This window comes from Hoplias malabaricus, chromosome 2 (genome assembly GCF_029633855.1).
Source record: "Hoplias malabaricus isolate fHopMal1 chromosome 2, fHopMal1.hap1, whole genome shotgun sequence".
Taxonomy (NCBI): Eukaryota; Metazoa; Chordata; class Actinopteri; order Characiformes; family Erythrinidae; genus Hoplias; species Hoplias malabaricus.
In genome coordinates, this window is record NC_089801.1 from 31353541 (window position 1) to 31365825 (window position 12285).

At 39.4% G+C, this 12285-nt stretch overlaps 1 protein-coding gene across 1 annotated transcript in view; it reads left to right on the top strand.

Annotated features, from left to right (window-relative positions):
* Positions 1–820: 820 nt before the first annotated feature.
* Positions 821–12285, top strand: part of dab2ipb (DAB2 interacting protein b) — a 113103-nt gene continuing 101638 nt past the window's right edge. The window contains exon 1 of the mRNA XM_066658559.1: positions 821–923. The gene's annotated coding sequence lies outside the window, so the exon portion shown is untranslated. The remainder of the gene's footprint in view (positions 924–12285) is intronic.

Consider the following 12285-nt stretch of genomic DNA (forward strand, 5'->3'; position numbering starts at 1 on the left):
CATTCCCCCGCATAATGCATGGAGGTGTGTGTGTGTGTGTGTGTGTGTGTGTGTGTGTGTGTGTGTGTGTGTGTGTGTATGTGTGTGTGTGTGTGTGTGTGTGAGAGAGAGAGAGAGGTTAGTCCAAGTTTACTCCAAGTTTGTGGTAAATGAGACATGAAGTCATAAGACTCAGCAAATCGTCAACAGTTGTGTGCAAAAGTTTAGGTACCCCTGATCAAATGACAGTTTGTGTTTCGGGATATTTTACTGCACACAATTTCTACTTTCTATCTGTCTATTCTTTCTTTCCTTCTTACTTTCTTTCATTCTCTTTCTCTCTACCTCTCTAACTCTCTCTCTCTCTCTCTCTCTCTCTCTCTCTCTCTCTCTCTCTCTCTGTGTGTGTGTGTGTGTGTGTTTCTGAGAAAGTCAATTTGGGGTGATTTCTTTCTGAGAGCGCTGACAGGTTTTTCTCTCTTTTTCTCATTCCATGGAAGGTGAAAGAAATGTGTAAAATTAGGAAAGAAGTTTTCACACACAGACACCTCTCTCTGTCTCTCTCGCTCTCTCTCTCTCTCTTACTCTACGTGTATTCATGGCTTTAGATATTGGGAAAAGGGGAGGAGGATCTGCTCTCGGCTTGCAGTGAAAGCACCCGCCAGAGCGCGCGCACACACACACACACACACACACACACACACATGCTCTACCTCTCTCTCTCTTTCTCCCCTTTCACTTTCTTTCACACACACTTCAGGCTTTGCTGCTCTCATTGCATAAAGAGAAAGAGAGATGGAAAGTGAGTGATATAAGAGAGAGAGAGAGAGAGAGAGAGAGAGACAGAGACAGACTGGACATTGCTTTGACTGGACTTACGTGCTGTTTTTGAGAATGGCTTTACATTTCTTCTGTTCTGCACATTCCTGTAGGAGTTCCTAGAGGTAAGAGGATGTTTTTCACTTTTTCGTTGTTGCTGGTGTGTGTGTGTGTGTGTGTGTGTGTGTGTGTGTGTGTGTGTGTGTGTGTGTGTGTGTGAGAGAGAGAGAGAGAGAGAGAGATATTCTGGCATTTGGACTGTTGGCTTGTACAAACAAAGTAAGACACAAAAGGTAAAGAAACCCCCCCACACCAAATCTGGGTGTCTATTTCTTTCTCTTTCTCTCTCTCTCTCTCTCTCTCTCTCCCTCTCTCTCTCTCTCTCTCTCTTTCTCTCGCTCTAAGAAAGTGAGGCAGCGTGTTCGGGAAAGTACTGTAGTTTTCTAATGACTTCATTCAGACTGTTGAGAGAGTTTATGACTCTATGAACATCTACAACAGATCCAAAGTGGAATTATCATCCTCTACTTACAAGGGGCCATTTGAATTTTCATTCATAGGATTTGGGAGCAATTCCTCCGGTGTGTGTGTGTGTGTGTGTGTGTGTATGTATATATACACACACATTCACGAGCACGTGAAACATTCTGCCCATTAAATTTCCATCCTAGATATATTTACTTCAATTAACAAATATTTCCTATACATTAAAATTCCAGTTATATCTAATAATCATTAACTCCCCAAAAACTCTAAAAGATGGTCATCAGAATTTATAAATGTGAACTTGATTAGATCTCAGGCTACAAAACTGTAGATAAAGCTGTGTTTCACCTTCTACCTGTCAGTCTTAAATCTTATATCTGGTGCTATCAGTGTGTCCTCTTTTCTTGTTTATGGTTATTACTGTAAATATCAACCCTTCATTTAAATAGCTGTGCTGACAAATGTGTGTGTGTTTGAACATGTGCAAGTGTCATTGACATAAAGCAATCTATAGGGCACCAATGTCATCAACGTTTCCTCTTGTGACTTTAATTGTAGTTTTTTTTTACTTTTTACCCCGATCACTGGAAATATTGAAAAGCATATTTTTCATTTTTAACGTTAGACATATTTCCCTGTCAGTCTGATGACTGTGGAAACTGTCAGTCTCTGGTGTCTGTGTGAATTCCCTTATTTTGTCCTGTATCATTTGTCCTGTTTTTGTAGTGACCCAAAAGTGTGTCCCTGTGCTGCGTCATTCCCGCCTTTTCAACTTTGTTTTGCTTTGGAAACTTCAGAATTGTGGGGCATAACTACTTCTGTGAGATTCCTTGCCCGGTTTTCAGAGTTCATTGTTACTCTATTAATAGCTCAGGGCGGTATAGAGAGGGAGCCGGCAGCTGGCGGGAAGGAAGTGGGCCTGGAGAGGAGAGGGATTACTGGGATAGAACAGGATAGAGGGGGTCATGAGGGTTTAGAATTATGGAATTGTAGAATCTCTGGAATTGTGAGTCCCTGAGAATGCACTGCAAAAAATAAATAAATAAATAAATAATCTTGGAAATATTTTAAATCAAATACATTTTCCTAATATTTCACATTCTGACATTGTTGTTAGAATTTTACAAGAGTCAAGTATTATTTTCTGGAAAAAGCAAAGTCAAAGAACAAAACATTATAGACTTATTGAGTAGATTTGAGCTTGTTTTACTGAGGATATCATTTTCTGCAGTGAATTTCACACTGTCACACTGGAGCTGAGCAGCGCATTTAAACCTTGACCTTGATGCTACTACACTCTTATAACAGACGGTTCTTCAGTTGACTGCTCTGCTTAGAACCAGCTGCATGGTGATATGGTTCTTCAGATTCTTATGGTTCTATATAGCAATTAAAAAGGATCTTCTGTTGTAACAAGCTGGTCTATGTAAAAATATTAAACCCTTTTTGGTGCTACACAGAACCATATTAACACTATTTTCATCAATCTGAAGAACCACTTCATAAACAAAAACTGTGTGTTATTTATGTCTATAATATCATGCCTGATTCACTCAGATATGACAAACATTTGTACATCCACTGATCCTTAATTTTCCACGGAATACAATCATAACAGGAATTGCTTGCTGGAATGTTATGTTTTGGAGCTTGTGGGAGTTTCTACACCACACCTAAGGGTTGAAAAATGCACCACAACAGTTGGCCTAAGGATTGCAGTTCAGTTCCATCAGACAGAGTATTATTTTCAATATACATCATTTATAATAATATTTAAAAGAGTGCTCATCTTCTCCCCAAAACCTTCAGCTCTTTCAAATGTGATAATAAAAGGAATGTCTTGTGTACTGTATCTGTATAAATAGGTTCTCCAATTTTTCTGATACATGTAAAAATTGTTCTGAATCTAACAGCCATTACTTGTTGATGATGAGTCAGTTTGAGCTATGATTCACTGAATCATTTACTAGAATCATGCATTGCAGAGTTAAGGTGTGTTTTATATTTCTAATTAAACACAAACCAGATCACATTATTAGTTCTGTACACTTACAATTTCATAAAGAAAACAAATAAATGTAATACCTTTTTGCTATTTAACATTAAAGGGACATAAAATACACCTTTTCCACAAGTGAACAAAGTTCTGGAAATGAAAAACGGCTGTGACTTGTTTCGTTCAAATTACCACAAAGTATCAGACACTACAGCAGTGTTTTTTCCACTGCCTAAACAGTCCTGTTCAGAACGGCTGGTTTCAGCACCTGTTGCTTTAAACGAGAATGAACCACAGATCAGTTCGGCTCAAGCCCCAGGAGTGTGGAGCAGAAGCTCTGGATTTTAGCCATTTATGTCCAGTTCTCTTTCTTCTCTGATTTTATTTTCAACATATTTTTTTGTTTCTGTTCTGTTTCATTCAACTTTATACTTGTGCTCTCACATAAACACAGGTTCTTGCATTCTCCTGTAATGTTTAATATATATCTACAGTGACAAAATGCATGTTGCGACCCCTTCATAAACACATCAACATAAATAAAGAAATAGACTCATATTCAAAGTTATGATTGAGTTTTATTGATCTGATTCTATAAGATCAGGTCATCTCTGATCAGGTCCTTTTTTTTTGGTAACTTCTCTGCAGTTCTTCCCAAACTTAGCAGCATCCTGCTGAGTGTTCCTGTTTCTTTTCCGCCGGTGTATACACTCTAGCATTATCCGACTATAACTCTGACTGTGGAATGTTAACTACCCTGTCCTTTCTCCCAACACCCAATTTCTCCTCTGCCTCCAGCAGAAAACCTTCCCTTCAGCTGTCAGTCAAATGTCTTCTTTATGGTCACTCTCAGTGTTTTAACTAGCACTCTCATGCTAGCATTTACAGACCACTTCCTTTAGTTCTACATCTCAACACATCCAGGCCCAGTCACACTTTCGCTCAGTGGATTTTGCTGTGATGACAAAATGCGAATATGGATTGCATCCTTTTTTTGTGGGTTTTGGACTCAGTTTCCCTGGAAAATGTAGAAGCAACCTGGCAACCTGGTATTCCTGAACATCCTTCCTGTTGGGCTGAGCTCCAGCTGTTAACAGCCATCTGAAAAAACAGTGATTAGTTGTAGCAGGTGTGACCAGTAGGGGTCCAAACTAAACTTTTACAAGACTAGAGGGAGTTCAGGAGCTTGTTGGTGACCACTGACCTGAGTGTTTTTGTTAGAAGAGACGGATCAATGTGAGTGAGATGAGGCTTAGATGCACTGGCCATTAGTGTCCTCCTCCAAGTGTGTTGCTTTGTCTTATGACATCACTGACTGCAGTGTGTGTATGTGATTTGTGGGGGTGTTTGTTTGTGTTTCAGTGTTTATGTTTGTTTTTGTTACAGGATGCTAATTGTTTTCTGCTCATTAATGAGGATCTGGTGGTCATTTGGTCTCTGGTGGGTTATTAGGGAGACTCTGTTAGTGCAGATACACATACACACACACAGGCACATTGTGAGAAGCAGATTATTAGAGAACTGAATTACTCTCTCTCTCTCTCTCTCTTTCTCCCACTCTCCACTCACTGATCACATGCTTCTCTGTTTATAATCTGCCACAGAGCTGAGTTCCTGGGGGGACAAAGAGGACAAGACCCTGATTTTTATGTTGACCTCTGTTCCCTGTGAAAAATTGAGTTGAATACTGAGTAGGGAATTACTAGAATTCCCTTAAAGGAATAATCATCTCTTGTTCAATTCAAATCATGGCTATATATTATTTATAATTTTTCATTTATATATAAATACCAGCTGTTCTTTTTCACATCATGTGAAATTTATTGATTAATGGACCAGTGGGAATGCTCAAAAAAGTGCCCTAATACATTAACCTACCTCCTTTTTTTACACTCACTGTTCATTGCACTTTGAAGTTCTACAGTAACAGACTGTAGTCCATCTGCTGCTCTGCATACTTTGTTTACCCACTTTCACCTTGTTCTTCAATGGTCAGGACCCCAACAGGACCACCACAGAGCAGGTATGATTTGGGTGGTGGATCATCCTCAGTGCTGCAGTGACACTGAAGTTGTAGTGGTGTGTTAGTGTGTGTCAGGCTAGTATGAGTGGATCAGACACAGCAGTGATGCTGAAGTTTTTGAACAAATCAGTGTCACTGCTGGACTGAGAATAGACCACCAACCAAAATTATCCAGCTGACAGCGTCCTGTGTTCACTAGAGGACGACCAACGCAAACTGTGCAGCAACAGATGAGCTACTGTCTCTGACTTTACATCTACAAGGTGAACCAGTGAGGTTATGTGTCTAACAGAGTGGACAATGAGTGTAGAAACAAGTAGGTCATAAGTTTAAAGAACAAAATTATCTTTGGTCTCTTTGGGTGAGGAGAATGGCCCTCCATCACCACTCAGTGCAATGTCAGGAAGTGATGTAACAGAATTTGCAGATAGTGTTTTCCTCAGAGACTTCTGTGCTATCCAATGCCATCAAAAGCTGCAGTTGTTCACTTAGGTGGGGAGGTTTGGACTAAAAGTGGGGTCTCTATCCAGAACATTCATTCATTCGTCTGTAACCGCTCATCCGGTTCAGGGTCGCAGTGGGTCGGGAGCCTACCTGGAATCATTGGGCGCAAGGCAGGAATATCTAGAACACTAGAACATATTTCTATGGCTGAAGCTAGATGTTTGGGCACAGAATCCAAGTAGGACGTGTAGTCTCCGGAATCTTAATTTAGCACTAAATTAAAAAAAAAGTTTTTGGCATCTCACAAAGTGTGAAATACATCCGCTGCTGGAGAGCTGGGATTGTTCACAGTTGTCATGGCTGTGAGTGTGTGAGTGTGATGCCAAGAAATGCTCTTATTGTTGCGATGTCATATGCCCCCACCCCACCCGAAGACACAGTCACACACACACAAACACACCTCTTCCTCCAACACACAAACTAATACATATGTAATGTTGATTTTTGTCCCCATAAGTATAGTTAAACAAGGACATACATCCAAGCCTGCACATACCTGCATCATCCTCAGATGTGCAAACATGTACACACTTAACTAGCTAATGCTTGCTTTGTTATTCTTGATCCCATGAGCAGAGTAATACAAGATTGTACATGCAAGCAAGTAAACACACACACACACCACACACACACACACACACACACAAACCAACCTCTTTCTCAAATACACAAACAAATGCAAACTGGTAATGCTTAATCTTTTTCCCCTAAGAGTCATTTATCAAGGTTGTTAATCAAAGCATCTTCCTGATTTATACAGAGGTACACACACTTTGTCTAATGTATAAATAAGAATATAATAATATATATAAAATTACATACACACACACACATTTTGCCTAATAGCTATTCTGGGTTTTTTTTTGAGCCCATAAGCATAGTAATACAAGACATCCAAGCACGCGCACACACACATATACACACACACACATACATATAATGACTTCATGTCTCTCCGAGAAAAACAGGAAGAGACAGTTAGAGATTTATCCACAGCCCAAACCTCTTAACTCCCAAACACATGGCAATGAGTCAGTGGAGAGGCTGAGTGCAGTGTTTCTGAGTTGCAGTGGGTTCCATCATTTCTGTGTTCGAAGGAAGAACAAGGCAGTTCTGTGGTGGAAGTTTATTTAGGATCCTGCACAACAACAGCCTTCATTTGAAAGTGTTTTCCATCTTCTCTAACTGTATCTAAGCTGTTTATGTCACTTCATTGTGAATGATTATATTTAGTCTTGCAGCTTAATCCAGAATTCCAGTGCCTACTTATTTAACACCTAACTCTACGTGTAGCTGGAAAAAAAGAAACTACACTGCAACAGGGATAAATGAAACTGGGCACTGGTAAAATGGACAACAGATGTGCTTGTTGACACCTGGTTTCCGCAGTTTTGTGGTAATAGTAGGATACACTGTTCTAACCCCAAGAATCATTACTATATCATCACTGTTCGATTAAAACCACGTATCTCCATTTTGGGGGATATTTAGTTTACTACACCATTTTAACACAACTTCTTTCCTTCACATTGTGTGAAGATTTAATGATGAAGGGACCAATAGAATGCTCCAAATTTAGTTTGGAATAAAATCTTTTTTATACTGACTCTTATTCAAAGTTAAGGTTTTTACCTTCTTCTGTAATGTTACTGGGCGGCATGGTGGCGCAGCAGGTAGTTATTATTTGCCTATAACATTGCAGTTTATTTGAATATAAGCATTGAATTTGGAAGCAGCATATAGTCCAAAGAATATTCTGCCCATGTCAAACAAGATATTATAGAGCGGGCTCCAAATTCTGTGGTATACCAAGTTTACCAACTCCCAAATTCTGCCAAAATATTCCCATTCAACCGCCTCAACAAAATTCAGCATTCACAAATTCTTGTGATGCCCCGTGCTAGGCTCCAGGCCCACTGAGGACAGGGTGAAGTGCTTGTGGAAAATTACTGAAAGAATAAATTCAGTCCAAACCTGACAGCAGGCCAAAAACACTTGCCGGTAGTTGGTCACACTAATGTGTGTCAGTAAAATTAGTTCCCAATGTCTAATGTCTTTAGCAATTCATCAAGACCCGCTAAACCAGCTGTAGATCAGTAAACCTCTGTTCCTGTTTGTAATACAACATAAATATGTTCAACCTGACTGCATCCTGATAAGGGTCTGTCCAAACGTACTGCTGTATTCTGATCAAATTAATCTCTAAATTCCTTTAAGCTTAAAAACCTTTGTCCTGACCTGACTCTAGTCTGATGTAAGAGCTGATGAATGACTGGGGCATCCCTTCATTGCACAATTTTCTTCTTAGGAAGTAACACAGTTTAATATTTTAAGTTATTGCAAACAGACAATGAACAATATGCTCAAATACTCTTTTAAAGTCTCTGTACAGTAACTGAGCTGCACATGAACATGCTGTTGTTGATAAACCCTCATCTATTGATATTTCAATGGAAAAATATTAACCTCTTCACATAATATCACCTCAAACCTCCCTTTAAACTTCTTGGGGCAGAACTTTTGTTCCTGATTTTTCTCTCTTTTTTTCAATAATTTATAGCCTCAGCTCGAGAGACAAAATCTGCATCTCAAGCTTCTATGAGAAGTTTCTTTAGATCGATACACTCACTCTGAAGTAGGAAAAAAAAACATGAAACGCAATCACAGCTTCAAGATGTGCAAATGAGAATGCACACTTTCACTCTCTCTCTCTCTAACACACACACACACACACACACCGTACAAAGTAAACAAACTGTAGATGTATGACTCAGGGCAGTGATTTCCAAAAGATGTCGCCTCTACTGACAGCACAGCATCTGTGGAAGGTTTTTTTTTATTTATTTATTTATTTTAATTTATTTTTGTGTGTGTGTGTGTGTGTTTGTGAAAGTGTGTGTGTGTGAAAGTGCACTTTGATCACAATCTTTATAACAACTCAAATACATAGATTAAATGGGTGGCACGGTGGCACACGTAGTGTCACAGTCACACAGTTCCAAGGACCTAGACCTGGAGGTTGTGGGTGACTGTCTGTGAGGAGTTTGTTGTGTTCAGCGTGGGTTTCCTCCAGGTGCTCCAGTCTCCTCCCTTGGTCCATAAATACACATTGGTAGGAGGATTAGTGACTCAAAAGTGTCCGTAGGTGTGTGTGAATGTGTGCCTGTGTGTGTATGTCGCCCTGTGAAGGATTGGCAACCCCTCCAGGGTGTGTTCCTGGCTCCGGACCCACCGCGAACCTGAACTGAAAAAGTGGCTTCAGATAATGAATGAACGTATGCGCATAGATAAAAGTGTATGTATTTCTATATAAATCTTGTGTTCTTAAGATATAGTAAGACATCTATATAGTTTTGTATAGTCTACACCAGTGGTCCTCAAACGTCCTATTATCAAACCAAAACCTTCAAGTACCATCTATGAATACTATGAATGTCTTGCTTGAATATTTGTTATTTGCATGCACTGCACAAGTTATTCTAAAATAATAATAATTACTAAAAATAATGAGAATACACATTTCTAGGTCTAAATTGAAATTAAACTTTTATATTTATGTAGAGAGGTCAATTCAACATGTGCTTTACTAGGTTAACATGTGAAAACAGCGCGGAGCTTGGAGCAGGTGCTGTATTAGTAGAAGGGGGCGTGGTGGTGTTTAACCGTGTTTAAGGATTCTAATGATGTGAAAATCTGCCACGTTGATGTACTTCAGTGAAGTGTACTCTGTTGTTATGCCTCTAGATTTAGTCCTTCTGGGCTTAAGAGTATTTCGCTGGGTTTGTTTCGGTTTGTTTTCTCTTTAATTTCGCTCTTTTTGTAATAGTCCAAATTGCTCATATCTGTCACTAGCATTTACATACATTCTGTAAGAAGCTGAAACTGGGCTTTATTTACATGGATTTCACAAAAAACTGGGAGATCGCGTTCCCTCCCTGGAAATAAAGAAGCAGGGGAACGCTGCTCAGTCCTTCCCTTACAGACTGAGCTACTGTTTATTCATAGCCCATGTTGTATTCTTTTTTTAACACAAAAGGGTTTTATTAAAGCTTAATTATGAAACTGTGAAACATGTTTCAGATTATTAGTTATGAATTAATTCTTTAATTAAGTAGTCATTTTTTCGAGGTCATCTGGCGTACCACTACCACTTGTTGCTTCACGTACCACCAGTTGTATGCGTACCACAGTTTGAGAACCACTGGTCTGTCCTCCTCTTAGGTCACTACACCCTTTCACACCAGTAGCTGTTTAAACCTTTACAAGTGGATGGCGTCTGTAAGTCCAGCTCCATGGCATTATAATGTGTTTTTGAAATCATATTCTCTTGTTTTAAAAATCATCATGTGTGTAGTTATGAGAATAAATAGCTCTATGGGTTTATACCCTGCTTTACAATAGGTAGCACTTGCAGTTACAAAAAATGGCAAAATGAAGGTCATAGCATTTTGGTCAGAACATCAAATAGACAGGTCATATGGGGTGTTCCTGACCTGCAGTGGCTACTACCAAAAGTGGTCTGAATATATACGATCAGTGAATCAGTGACAAGTCCATGAGAGTAAAGGCTGATTGATTTTGACACGGGAGTGAAGAGATTATCAGTGTTATTCACCTCAGTGTTTTTCACCTGTCAGTGGCTGATCTGTGAGTGTGTCATATAAAGCCTGTGCTGTGTAAGGTGTGTGGTGGACAGTGAATGGGGTGCTTGTGTGTGCCTGTGTCTAAAAAAGTCACTGCTATATCTTTTTGAGAACAGGAACCACCTACGATTTGTGTTTGCCGCAGCTTCTTTTGTCACGTGAGCGTGAGCGTGCGTGTGTGTGTGGACTCAGTGCTAATTAGAATAGAACATGCTCTAAAAAGCTCCCAGCACAATGTGTGAGCTTCTGTACAAAAACCCTTATCTGTGTCTGTGGAACCTTTTAGAGTTCTTTTATGGGGCGTTTACAATGTTGCATTTTAGTCCTGGTTCCTTCATCATTTTATAATAATTCCTACAGAAAATATAATAATATTTAGAGACTTAAATATTTTCCTCTACTAATTGAATGGTTTATTAAATTGAGGGGCTGAAATGTTAAATTAAGAGAATGTGTTGTTAAATTGAGTTGGCAGTTTAAAGGGACACTAGGTAAGATTTGGTATTTTTGCTTGTGGGCTCTACCTACAGTTACAAGGTGCTGTCTGGAAATCAGTCAGGAGGGTGTGTCGTACCCTCTTCCTAAAGTTACATAGTGCAGTTTCTGCTTTGCGGAATTCTCCCTATTACAGCTCACTGGGTTTTACAATGATTTTGAAGCTGTAAATTTAAGGTAAAAATACAACATGTTCCTTTGAGTCTCTAAATATGATTTTTCTGTAGGGGCTCCATAAATTTCATTCAGTGGGAGCAATTTTTAATCATGTTAAAAGTGTAAAACTTGGGAATCTTGCCCAAGGTCTCATATGCTGCGCAGACACTGAGCAATTTCAGAAATCTTATTCATAAATGACATCTCATTCTGTACGTTTGAGTTGACAATCACAAACTGAGCATGAAACATAACTCTATATGAGCATATCTGTCTATTGGGAAGCTCTCGGTTAAGTGCAGCATGGAACCAAGTATCAGAAGTGCTGAGGAGGCCTATAGTTTTGCTGAGGTGTGCCATATTTTACAGTGAACCCTGCCTCCCCCCTGAGTTCAGGAGGAATGTTGCAAGATCAGATAAGCAGACTTTCAGTCATATGAAATTACACTACGCTTCCACTGCAGATGGTTTTGTCCATGTTCAGCTCTGTTTGTTCCTCATTATGTACTTTACGGCCCGTTTGAGGGACTGTGAGGTCAGTAATTCACACAGTGAAACCCTTCACTCTACGAGAACATGTCAGAAATCTACTCGTACAATCAATAACTCAGACAACGATGGACGATTCTAGATAACTACTGTTCTCACAGTAAAAAAACAAACTCACCCTCATGTTTGTCTTCATGACTTCATTCACTTCACATGGTTTAAGGTGGAATGGTATGTTTGAGTGAAAAGCTGACTGTGGCTTGTTTGTGGTTGAAGATTAACTTGTCTTTTTTTTATTCGCTGTTTCAATTACCACAGAAACTCATTTATAACTCAAGCTGTTTATTTTTGTAGCACTTTCGATCTATGTTTACTTTCAAACAGTTAACAGTTAAACGGTCTCATGAATTTTGAGTCAGTTACACCTTACGTAACCTGTAACAGCAAAAATAAGTCAATAATATCAACCTATGGAGCAGGAATAAAGCGATATCCTCATCCCTTTTCGTGCTTTTCACTGCATGTCAAACAATGGCTGATGAAGCTGAATTTCAGCCAATACCAGTTTAGTAATTGCTGACAAAATCTGGCTTAAAAAACTGCTTAATCACACAGTGTATGCATAGCTCTGCTAGCGGAGAATGGTTGCCCCGGCAAGGACCTGATCCAGGTTACAAAACCAGTAACACTGTGCT